Genomic DNA, 11,678 nt, shown 5'->3' with positions numbered 1-11,678 from the left:
CCCCCCACACTCTCAGCTTAACAGGATGTTGTGAGAAGAAACTTGATCTTGTTAGCTGAAAGAACTGATCAAAGTGTTGCACCAAAACATTTGCGTGTTTCCTCACAGGTTGAAGCTCTCAGTGATGGATTGTTTAAAAGACTAAAGAATCAAAGCACTTTATTAAATTCATATACAGCAACAAAGCAACTTTCCGGTCGTTAGTTCTTAATTACCATTAGTCGTTAGTATCTCTTTCCCAAACGGTTCTTAACAATCGCATATATAAGTGGTAGTAAACCTGGAGTATACAATGCCCTGGAGCTGGTGACCTGTATTTAGCACCGATGACTACTCTTGATTGTTTGTTTCAGTTGTAGGAGTCACAGTAAAGTGCTTGTCACAGTAAAGTTCCTTGACAAGAGAAGCTGGAATCAAAGTGAGGTTTCTTGTGATTTTCATAAATTATCGTCCTTCTTTTCTAATTGTTAACGTATTGTTCACCTTACTTCCTCCCTGGAAGAAAAGGGGGTGATTTCAGATGATGTAGCCCATGTTATATGAGGGAATAAGCTTACAGTAGTGTTGCTCAGCATCTTATTTGTTTTGCAGGATTATTCTGGTTCATCAGACACATCTCCTCTTTGCTCTGCAATCTTATTTTAGTTTCATCTGACATCTTTCCTGACGACTCTACATTCTCTGTTCTTATCTTGCAGATTTTACTATTTGTCTATGCTTTCCTGTGCCCTGTTCAGGCAAGTATACTGCAAGTCTCTGTTCATTTGCAGTTGTGTGTTATTCATGTATAGTAAGTTATAAAATGCTACTGAAACTGTTGCTGTATTACAAAATGCTTATACATGCTACCAATTACACACCTTAGTGTGTTTATGTCTAGGTCTAAAGCAAGGAAATAATAAGCATCTTAGTCTGCTTCTACCTTATATTTGCAGCCCTTCTCTGCTTTGGTTAAGGCATGTTTTTGAATTTCTTGAAGCTGTCATTTGGCTTGTCTCTTGTTAAACAGATTTCATTCCGACATTTCTTGCATCCCAAAATAGTGTATTGTCAGTTTCACTGTCAGACTTTTAAAATTCAGTGAAATAGGTCTTCATGTTCTTGTTTTCCAATTCTGACAAAGGCCAGAATAAACAAGACTCCCTTGCCCCCAAAAATGGATGGTAGAAAAGTGAATCTGTCAGTTCCATTAAGAGCCAGTGCTTTAGAACACTGGATAGCACTTCAGGAGTGCTCTGGAGACCATGTGCAGGTATTCTCTGGAGTAAACCTCTGCAGGAGATGCTTGCCAGATTCCCAAGTGAAAATACTCCTTCAGTTTAGTATATGGAGAAAATTTTGATAGTTTCATCTGAAAAAACGGCTTAACCAGGAAAGCTGTTGGATGAAGTTGAAGAAATTACTTCTTTTCTGCTTTGTATAGTTTCCTGTGCTCATGACAGAAAAGGATGAAACAGACTTAAATCAAAAATCTAATAAGAAAACATTATTTACAAGGAAATATAAACATCATTTGTAGTCTCTCAGTAGGAAAAAGTGTTTCATTTTCTTTTTTTTTAATTAAAAGTGATGCTTCTATCCTTTGGAATTCAGTCTTTATTCAGGAGTGACTTGTTTTGAGCCATAGTAAAGAATTCTTTCCTCTACACAGAAAGTGCTTTTCACCTGGGATTGCTGACTAATGGATGACTGCTAAAAGTAGTAGGTTCCTTTCTGGTGCTTGAAGTCCTTCACCTGTTGCATTTAAAGGCAGCTTATTTAGGTTGGTCAGAAGTCAATTTAAGGAGGATCCATAGTTTGATCTTCCAATTCCAAAACACTTAAGCCAAAATGTGTACAACCAGTGATGGTGCATTTGTGTATCAGCAGTCTCCAATTTTTTAACTTATTTGGGCATAACTTGAGAGTGACAGCTGATTTCAGCAGACTTAGTTGTGATTCATTCTTGTGGCAGGGAGTCATTCCAATTCATTGGGGTACAGCAACTGGCTGTGCTACATTCTTACTTCATGTTATAAGGTTTCCCTGCTATATGTAATTTGACTCTGCTTCTTGCATCAAGAGGGCAAGGGGAAGAGATGAAATGTGCATGTGAGGAGGAGGAAAATATTACTTCTTCCCCTTCTTTATTTTAGAGCTCCTTTTCTGATGATAATGCCAGACTATTTTTGACCTGAAAGCCACTCAGTGTCCTGTGCCTATACATCAAATTAATGAGCAACTTAACTATTTGTTGCCCAGAGAGGCTGGGGACTCTCCATCCCTGAAAGTATTCTAGGCTAGGCTGGATGTGGCTCTGAGTAACCTGGACTAGTGGAGAGTGTCCCTGTCCATGGCAGGGGGTTGGATCTAGGTGGTCTTTAAGGTCTCTTCCAACCCAAACCGTGCTATGATCCCATTTTTCCCTTACATCTTGGTATGTTCCTTTTTTCTCTGCAGTATAAATCTCTTAAAAATGTTTTTTTTTCTATTTTTCTGTCCCAGTCAAGGAAATTTTGCATTTCATCTCTCTCTACATGCGTCTGAGTATAAATAAAAAGAAAGGTAAGAAGAAAGGGGATGCTTATCTGTGGAGTAATTAGCAGATCAATATCCTAGATTCACTGTAAAATGTTTTTGTTCTACAAAAGCATCAAACAATATTGGTAAATTCTGTATAAAATTTCCTGCCCAGTGTCTGTTTCTGGCTGACTGATAAACTGACAGAGATTTTGCTGTGTACAGGCTGGATGAACAACAGTCAGACTATGTGATCTCAGCCATGTAGCTAGAGCTCCAGAACTAGATCAGGGTATTTGAGAACTCCTGGGTTAGAAATGGTTTCTATGCCATTAGCTTGTAGATTGTAAGATCTGCCACCGTGCTTTTCTTCTCTAATGAATTTAAATGGCTAATGTGATTTACAAATAGCATTTAAAAATAGAGAGTCTGTTATGAAAAATTAAGGGTGAGGTCCCAAAACCCTCTGTAATTGCACTTGAAGCACTGTAAGCAGAAGGTATGTATCTAAGTCCCAGGCAGAAATCTGTCAAACAAGCAGAAGTAGCAAGCCCTTGACCTTCTATTCTGGTCCTGCCCACATAACTTGTTTTTTAATCCCAGGATGGTTTATGTTAGTGTAAATGTCATTAATTTTGCCTTGATTCATAGTGATTACTTCTCTGGAGGTTGAAAGACTTGGATTAAAAATGAATACCCTCAGGTTACTCTCCTGTTCCCTCTGCTCTATTAGAACTGGACTGCTCTATAGCCAGGAATGCAGGTCTGTCTGGATGAGGAGAGAAGTTAGGACAGACCTTGATTTTTTTTTTATAGTGGCCTTACTGAGAGAAAGTGTACCTGGCTTCCTGTTTCTGCCTGCAAGGTTGTGGTATCATTTTAATAATGATTCTGTGGGTTTTATCCTTGGTAGTTCAGGCCTAGGAGGGGTCAAGAGAGGGCCAAGCAAACCCTTCAGCGATTATCATGTATTTTGGTGAACAAGGGGATGTGCATTTGAATCCTCTTGGGTTAGGTGGTCATGGGGGCTCTGGATTTGGCTGCTTCCTGGGTATGTGGCTGCAGCTATTGGGCAAGTGAGCTAACACCTTGCATAGCTGTGTTCATAAAGAATGAGCCACTCCTGCAAGACTAAATACCTGTTCAGGGACAGGCCTGATACTCCAGAGCCCAGCCTCACAGACTCTGAACTCCTGATTTAGCTGCCTGTGATTGAGAAACAATTCCTGTCACAGTCTTTTGCTCCTTCTTTCTTATTCCTGTGCTATTCAGCAGCATTTGTAGGGCAAATCATTTTCACACAGTGCAAATTGACACCTCACCTCATCCAGTGCAACTGAAGGCTACTCCAGAAACTGTTCCCTGCTTCATGCTTCTCATGAGTAGCAGCTTGGTTTAGCTCTTGCCATGGCCTTTTATCTTCCTTTCACCATAGCACACCTCGTTTGTCAGTGTCAGAGTTCTCTGCTTGCAGCTGGCCATAAGTGTTCAGGGATACTGGTACCAGTCAGGGAGAAGACAATTTTGTGTGACACAGCCCAGCCCAGCAGTGCAAACAATCTCATGAGTGAAGTTTTCATGGCTGATAGGCTTCCTGTTATTATTGCAATTCAGTATCAGTATTAAGGAGGACTAACATGGCTGGTGGTTTCAACTTAGCCAGAATGACCCCAATAGTATACAAAATTTTCATGTTGTGGGGCTATATGTTAAAGCATTATGCTTGGGAGGGCAAGTTATTCTCTTCTAAATAGGGAGCTATGGTCAGCTTTTAAAAATGTATCTATTAAAAAAAAGAGACAGCAACAAAACAAGTAAACAAAAAACCAATAACCCTGAAATAAAAACTTCATTGCAGAGTTGAAGTTAATTTTGGTGACTGAGAAGGGACCTGATTCTTTTTAAAACATTTTGATTTTTAACTTTCCTGGGACCTTTGATGTAGTACATTTTTTCAGCTCGTTCTTTGGCTTACTTATTGCCTCTGTGACTGCAGGACTCCTAAAGGATATTTTCTTTCCTCTAGCACCTGATATGTGCTGGCAATTGTGTGAGGCCCTGTTTTCATGTAGGTGTATGCTTTAGTTACAGCAGCAAGGACCTGATTAATTGACACAAACTTTTTTAGTATTCTTGAGATTATGTAATTTATTAGGTAGGTAATTTTAACCTTCAGAACTTGCACAAGTGAGTGTCTAAGGTGAGTGGTTAGTCAGTCAACCTGTGAGAGAGGACAGACAAAGGGCTTGTTCTGTTTGCTGGTTCTTTTGTCCACAGTAGTAATCAATTAAACAGAGCTGAGTTACAAGAACAAGGCTGGTAGCTGAAAAGCAGGAGGTTGCAGTGACAAATTAAGTGGTTCAGGTGAGTTACAGATTCTTTTGATTCCCACAGGTACTTACTTATGCAATTAATTGTCTGAGAATGATGGAGTGCCTTTTGCAATGTTCTGTGCAATCCCACATTTCTGTTGGGCCGCAGGCAAAGGTGCTCTGAGGAAGTTGAGATCAGTGGCCTCTGTCAGGGAAAGCAAAGATGATGTAAAATATTGCTGTCTGGACTAGGCAATTTTTGATTAATATGTACTACAGGCTGTATTGTGCACCCTCCTGCAGAGGCAATGTGCTACTCACAGTGACCTGAGCAGCTGGCTGTTGACAGTGCTTTAGAGAAGATCCAAGTGGTACATGGAAGGAGCAACCTGTTAACCCACAGGTTCCAAGTTTTACAAAAGTAGTGGAGCAAAATCAGTCTGCCAGTGATGGTAGCTGTCCTTGCTCAACTAGCTCATCACCTCAACTCAAATGAGGAGCAGGAGCGGGACCCTTGAAGTCCCAGGGATGCAACAGATACTGACTAAAGGATTTCCACAGTGAGAGAAAAATCATCTGAGAAGTCATGTCCATGGACTTTGAAATAAAACTTTGAGAAAATTTCTTCAGAAACTGTATGCTCCAGTCTTCCAGTTGGTGTTTAGGACTGGAACTGCTTTACAAACTGTCTTACTGTCAGCTCAGTTTAGCATTACTCTATTTGAATGCAAATCCTTGTCTGCTCTTTGTAGCAGAGTTCTTCTCATCAGTGCTGCTAGCCCCTTAATAAGCCCTTTCGTTATATTGTCTTCTCTAGGACAGAGTCAGAACTACCCAGTGACTGTAAACTGCAGCTCAGTTTGTTTTCACATAAGAAAGAATATCTTAACAAAGTGTAGGAAATGTGTCACTTCCCAGTAGCCACGGGGAAGCCATGATAGGAAATACTCGTTAATTAGTCACACTGTTTTGCACACTTCCATTCTCTAATAGTGCAGTCCCTACAATAAAACAGAATTCTGGCTGAAATGTAGTCAATGCTTGCTGGAGAGCAAGGAAGGAGGGTAGAAGTCGGATAGTTCCCCTAAAGTTTTCAATATCTAAACTTATCAAGGCCTCTAGCTTTTTTGATAACTTTTTTTTTTCCTAGGAATTCCTAGTACATAATAGATGTTTTTATTTGGCTTGCATCAGTGCAGTGTTCATTAGCCTAATCTGGGTAATGCTAGATTCCAAACTGGAGTACATATATTTTTTTGGAAGAATAGGGCAATGAAAGAAAAGAAAAGGGGTTTGGCAGCTCCTGCTTATAGATGAATGTCCTCTGTGGGACAGTCCAAGTGGGAGAAATAGCAAGTGTGTTTTCCATTCTGCAATAAAAGTTTGTGAGAAGGGATAGAGGTCCTGTTGTCCCATTCTCATTGTTATCTTCCATGCTGAATCCAAATGTTTAAGATGGCAAGTCTCCAGAAGAAAAGGGTAAGCACTTCTTTCCTGTAAAATGAAATGAAGGTCATGGCTTCTTAACAAAACCTTCTTAAGAAACTAATCACTTAAGTTGCATTGTGAGTTTCAGGGTTGCTTGTTGCTGGGATATTTTTTGGAAGGGAGAGGTGAGGCAATGTTTTGGCTTTTCTTGTGTAACATCCTTGCTAGAATTTGAATCTGTTTTGTATTTATGTTGGGAAAACATTCAGAAATAGCTAGCCATTACATACAGAAATGTATCAGATATGTAGGGTCAGGAGATGCTTCCCACCAAGTAATTGGTTTGCTTCTGATCTCTCTAAAGGTTTTAGTATTTTGCTTAAATCTATTTTCAAATAAGATATAAAAACAGTCCCTCAGACTGGACCCTATCTGAGTTTAATGCCAATGTTGACATGAAGAGTGAGAAACTGGCAATGGGAGCTTGAGTTCTGTGAGCCTCATGCTTCTGCTGTCTAAATGGAGATGAGAATAAGTGTTACACAACTGACAGAGCTCTGCCTTCAGAGATCTACAGGACTGAGTCACCTTCATTATTATATTTCAAGTCCATTATGCTGAGAAGATATTCTTTGTTCTGTAATTCTTGATGAATAGAATTAGCTAGAAGAATTAAGTTCTTTCAAATGAACTGTTACTAATTCAAGCAGTGTGCCTACTGGGATTAAACCACAGCCAAGTACAAATGGTGCAATGTGCAAGAAAATATAACTAGATTTGAAAATATGCTGATGTTAGTATCAATAACTTGGTGGAATTTCTGTAATTTTGAAGATTCTTCAAATTATATATTTTTAGTAGATTTATACTTACTGTAATATGCAATAAATGGCATGGCTTCTGCAGTTAGTCTGACAGTGGTCACAGGGAGAAGGAATGTTTAGGTGTGCTTTCCAAAGTCTTCTCTTTAATTTATGAGCCTCTTTCTCCAGAGACCACATTCTCTTAATACCTCTGGCCTAATGGTTTTACACCATAACAGGTATAGAGATTTACATTCTTAGGCAGTGCTGCCAATGTCCAAACCCTGTGAAAGAAATGGCAAGCTGCCATATGTGATTAGAGGGATTAGGCCAAAACCAAAGCAAATTATTCTTTTCTGTTCCAATATTAAGTTGTTAACTTTTATCCTCTTTGTTATTAGCTCTTCTTCAGAGTAAATTGCCTTAATAGTCTTCAAAGTGGTGAAGGTCTTAATGTCTTACCAAATAAGAATAAAATTAAACCACAGGCAGTCATGTGGACCAACAAATCAGATGTTCCAGGAGAAAATGTGAATTTTTCTGAAGTGCTTGTGCCAGCTGAACTTCTTCCTCTTTCAGCTGGTTGAATGTCATTATACAAGACTGTCAGTGAAAGTATTTTGAGACTTGCAACTATTTTACAGGTTAAAATCAGCAAGGATCATTTTGATACTGTTGAGAAGGAGTAAGGTGTGAGCAAAGCTTGTGTGTAACTTTCAGTATTTCCCCTTTGTGGCTGTTTGGAGCAGTTATGTGGTCCTGTTCTTTCCCTTAACCATGTTGTAAGGAATCCTGCATAGGAGAACAAATAGGCTTATTATTGCAATAAAATGAAGCATTGCTGTATGAATAAGGCAACACTGAAACTGCTCTTAACATAGATGTCCCTCACTTCTGCAAAAGTCCTTGTTCTACCAACATTCTTCACAACTAGCTAGATAAGAACCTCTCTACCTCCCACTGACTAAGCATACATGTAAGAAAACACTCTTTTCTAAATTAATCTCTGGGACTGTTGGACATATGATATGCTATGTATACTCTGCTATTATAATTTTGAAAATATTCTGATAGCACCTCTTGTAAGAGCAGCTGGATTGGCTGCAGATATGCATATCTTACTGGGTGATCTTTTCCTTTCTGCCCCTTCAGGAATAAAAATGACAACAGGCCTTCTTGTGCTTAAATTCTTGTCCTGATCATTGCAGGCAACAGCTTTTAAAACTCCTGTGAATTGTGACTTAAGTTCCTCTTCAAAGTTAATAGCTTTTCTTTCTCCACTTCTCAAAATGAAATCCATAATCCTCTGATTTTCTGAGCAAATATGTTCATGACCAATTGTGCTTGTGCCAACAGTGGTGTTTAGCTTAATTAGCTGTTCTGCCTTCATGAGATTTGCCTCATGTATTTACAGAAAAATTATCTCTAAGCCTAGCTAGGCTGGTGCTGAGTTACCTGTGACTGCACTGCTTAAATATCCCTGGAGAATGAAGTTTATTCATTTGTTTGTTGTTGCTGCAAAGCTGTAGCTTGTGGGGCTTGCAGTCAGAGGTACTGTTACTGCCTAATGTCACTTCCCAGGGCCACAGGGGCCAGCTCTCCAAGGCTTTTATCACTCTTAGTATTCTTCTTGGCTTCCCTGCTTCAAAGTAAAGGTCTGTTATTTCCTGAGCATGGGTGTAGGCCAAACTTGATTACTTTTGAGAATGAGTTCCTCTGTGCATGCAAATTGTTGTAGTGCACAATTGCATTTATCTGTTTTCCTCAGCTTCCTGTTGCCTTATGTGTGGACTTCCAACTCATCCTAGTTGCTAGTGCTGGTATGTTCTAGCAGTGGAGAAACACATTTAGAAAAAGTTGTACCTTTCAAGCACATAAATCCAAACCCTCTTATTTTTAAGAGCCAGTGGGTTACATGTGAGTGGATGAAGATGTGCAGATAGCAGTTGCTGATCAGCCAGGCCTGCAGGGCAGTTGTTCAGCTGAAGGAGCTGGCACAGAGAGTGGGTGAAGCAGCCAGAAGTAGGATTGGCTGTCACCTTCTTCCTCTTGTTAGAAGGCATTGGCTGCAAGACAAATTCTCTGGATCAAAGCTTTAGCAGCTTAGGTCTACTCTACTAGGAGCACTTGAAAAGTAGTTTTGCAATGTAAATTTAGGACATTATGAGGTTTCTGCATGCAAAAGGAGATCTTGTTGGTTTGAATGGAGCAGCTGACTCTGGGGTTTTGTTGTTTGTGCTCTGACTCTTTTGGTAAACTCAATGTCAGCCATGGCAAAGTACTCCAGCCTTTTCCTTGCCTCCCTCATTAGCATCCCACAGGTATACACTGAGTAAAAACTTGGGAACCTAAACTATTACTGTAGTACCACTTAATGTAATATCCCATAGTGTTCGTAATACAGCATTCAAATTAATGTTCCCCTTTTGTATTTAGGGGAAAGATGTGTCTGGGGGTAAGCAGAACCTTCTGTAGGGTTAATGAGTTTGTAGACAAAGTTGTCTTTCTTTTGTGGTTCCTGTTTTAGAAAAATGTGAATTCTGACTTAAAGCAAATGAGGTGTACAGCTGTCTGAGAGGCTCTGAGAAATTTTACAAGATAAAATTCTTGGATGAGTGCCTGGCCTAAACCAGTTGGAAACCAAAAGCAGCTTAAGAGTGTGTGTGGGCAAAACTATATTTTGAGTTGCCTTTCTGTTTCTTTTATTGCCAAAACATAGAAGCTTTCATGAGTTGGATAAAACATAATTTCAGATTCCTGTTTATTACTGGGAGTCTTTCATTAAAGAGAGGATTTTTTTTGGTGTAGTTTTACCTGAATTTAATGTTTAAAAAAAATCATGCCAAATATACCATGACTCACAAACGTTAGTATATAGCACATGAGACCCCTACTTTGGAAGTCAGTCAATGTGGTATCAATTTTCATGAGTCAATCAGTTTGATAAGGACCTTGCAATCTTACTTGAAACTTAAGTCGGAAAACTTTCCTGACAAAAAATGCTTGCCATTGAAGGTGCAGTGGCACCAAACAAACTGTTCAAACCTCTCAGCTCTTCCTGACATGTATAGGGGGTTTTAGGAGGAAAAATGTCAAAAGAAATCAAAATAATTGAGGCTGAGGTGGTGTTGGAGTGTGAATTTAACAGGGAGAAGACATTGATTTTTGGGCTTTTTTCACTTCTTGTTTTTAAAATAACTTTAAGTTTTATAACAGGTTTTATGCTGTAAGCTAGCAGTTTTTACCATCTGTGTTTGGAATCAGTGCTGATAATCTTTTGCAGAGAGCCAGCCTGCAGTTACTTGTATCCGACACTGTCATGAGATTGGCCACACACCACACACACAGAAAGAGGTTTTCTTGTTTATGAAGAACTGTGGAATCATGGGTGAAGAGCCTGCCAGGGTGGGTGGTATCTTGTTATCTCGCCTCTGAAAACAAAGTGGGGGTGCTGAAGAAACTGCTGTACAGTGTGATGGTATCTGGGAGGTTCAATGGCAGTGCTGCTTGCTGTGAGCTCTCACAGCCTGTGTGGATGTGCCCTTGCAAACTGCTGTTCAGCTAGGGAGGACTGAAGCTCTATTTCCACTTATTTTATTGGTTTGAGTGCTGAGAGACATCAGTGAAGTCTGCAGGTGGTTTTGTAAATGCTGTCCAACTATTTCCTTTAGTTTAAAATTCATATAATAAGGCAATATAACACATCTTGCCTTAGTCTTTAAAAAAAGAAAAAGACCAAAGATGTGCTAAGATATTATTCCCTGCAAAAGGTTTCTTGCAGACTGGACTGATCTTGGGCAAGAAACAAAGCAAAATCTTTGATTATTCCTGTTCACAGCTGTCCAGGTTCTGTAGTTGTAACTTGAGCTTCTGTGCCTGTTGGCTGGGCACTTGCCATTCAACCACACCCAGGGCTTTGGATTAGCACTGTGGATGCTGCTTGCTGTGTCAGATGGTGTAGGAAGTTTCCACATGATAGCTGAAACCAATATCCATACCTGTTCCTAAGCTGAAGGATTACTGATGTAGATACTCAACAAATTTAGGATTGTTCTGTTTGTTGGTAGTCCTACAGGAAGCACTTTTCACTTTTGCCTAACTTTAAACCCATAATTTTCTAAATACAAATGAAGTTACAGGTGATGGGTTGTTTGAGATGCTGTTGTATCAACCTCATGCAACAAAATCACAATGAGTATCATAGAGAGAAATATAGCAGCCAAACAAAACATGCAGAATGTGGTTGGGCATTGGAGTTTTTGGGGGGATAATCAGTAATGTGGCTACAGCTCCCTACCAAATCTAAAAGAAATGCTGTTCTTTTCAGAATGAAGTTTCCCTTTGAGTCCTGCCAGTGTCACTATCTTGTTTTACTGGCCTGGTGGCACTCTTGTGGCCAGGGGAGCAAACGCAGTGACTCATTGCTGGATTGTAGTGCTGGGGAGATCAGTATGAGTTCAGCATCCTGTCAGCCACATCACAGTGTCAGGGATGGAGCAAAGCAGGACACCCACAACCCTGAAGGGCTGTGATGGAGCTGCCTGGTACAGAGATATGTCCAGTGAAAACATCTGCTTCTCTTCTGTCTCTTACCAGCTTTGGCACTAGGCATGCTTCTGAGCATTAAATTGGAGCT

General features: G+C 39.8%; 1 protein-coding gene across 2 annotated transcripts in view; it reads left to right on the top strand.

The window, feature by feature from the left end:
* The first annotated feature begins 2,486 nt into the window (after positions 1 to 2,486).
* Positions 2,487 to 11,678, top strand: part of SYTL2 (synaptotagmin like 2) — a 50,181-nt gene continuing 40,989 nt past the window's right edge. For both annotated transcript variants that reach the window (XM_058045011.1, XM_058045010.1), the window contains exon 1: positions 2,487 to 2,544. The gene's annotated coding sequence lies outside the window, so the exon portion shown is untranslated. The remainder of the gene's footprint in view (positions 2,545 to 11,678) is intronic.

Source organism: Melospiza georgiana, chromosome 2, assembly GCF_028018845.1.
Source record: "Melospiza georgiana isolate bMelGeo1 chromosome 2, bMelGeo1.pri, whole genome shotgun sequence".
NCBI lineage: Eukaryota > Metazoa > Chordata > Aves > Passeriformes > Passerellidae > Melospiza > Melospiza georgiana.
The sequence above is the reverse complement of the archived record's forward strand: the minus strand, read 5'-3'. Positions and strand labels throughout refer to the sequence as shown.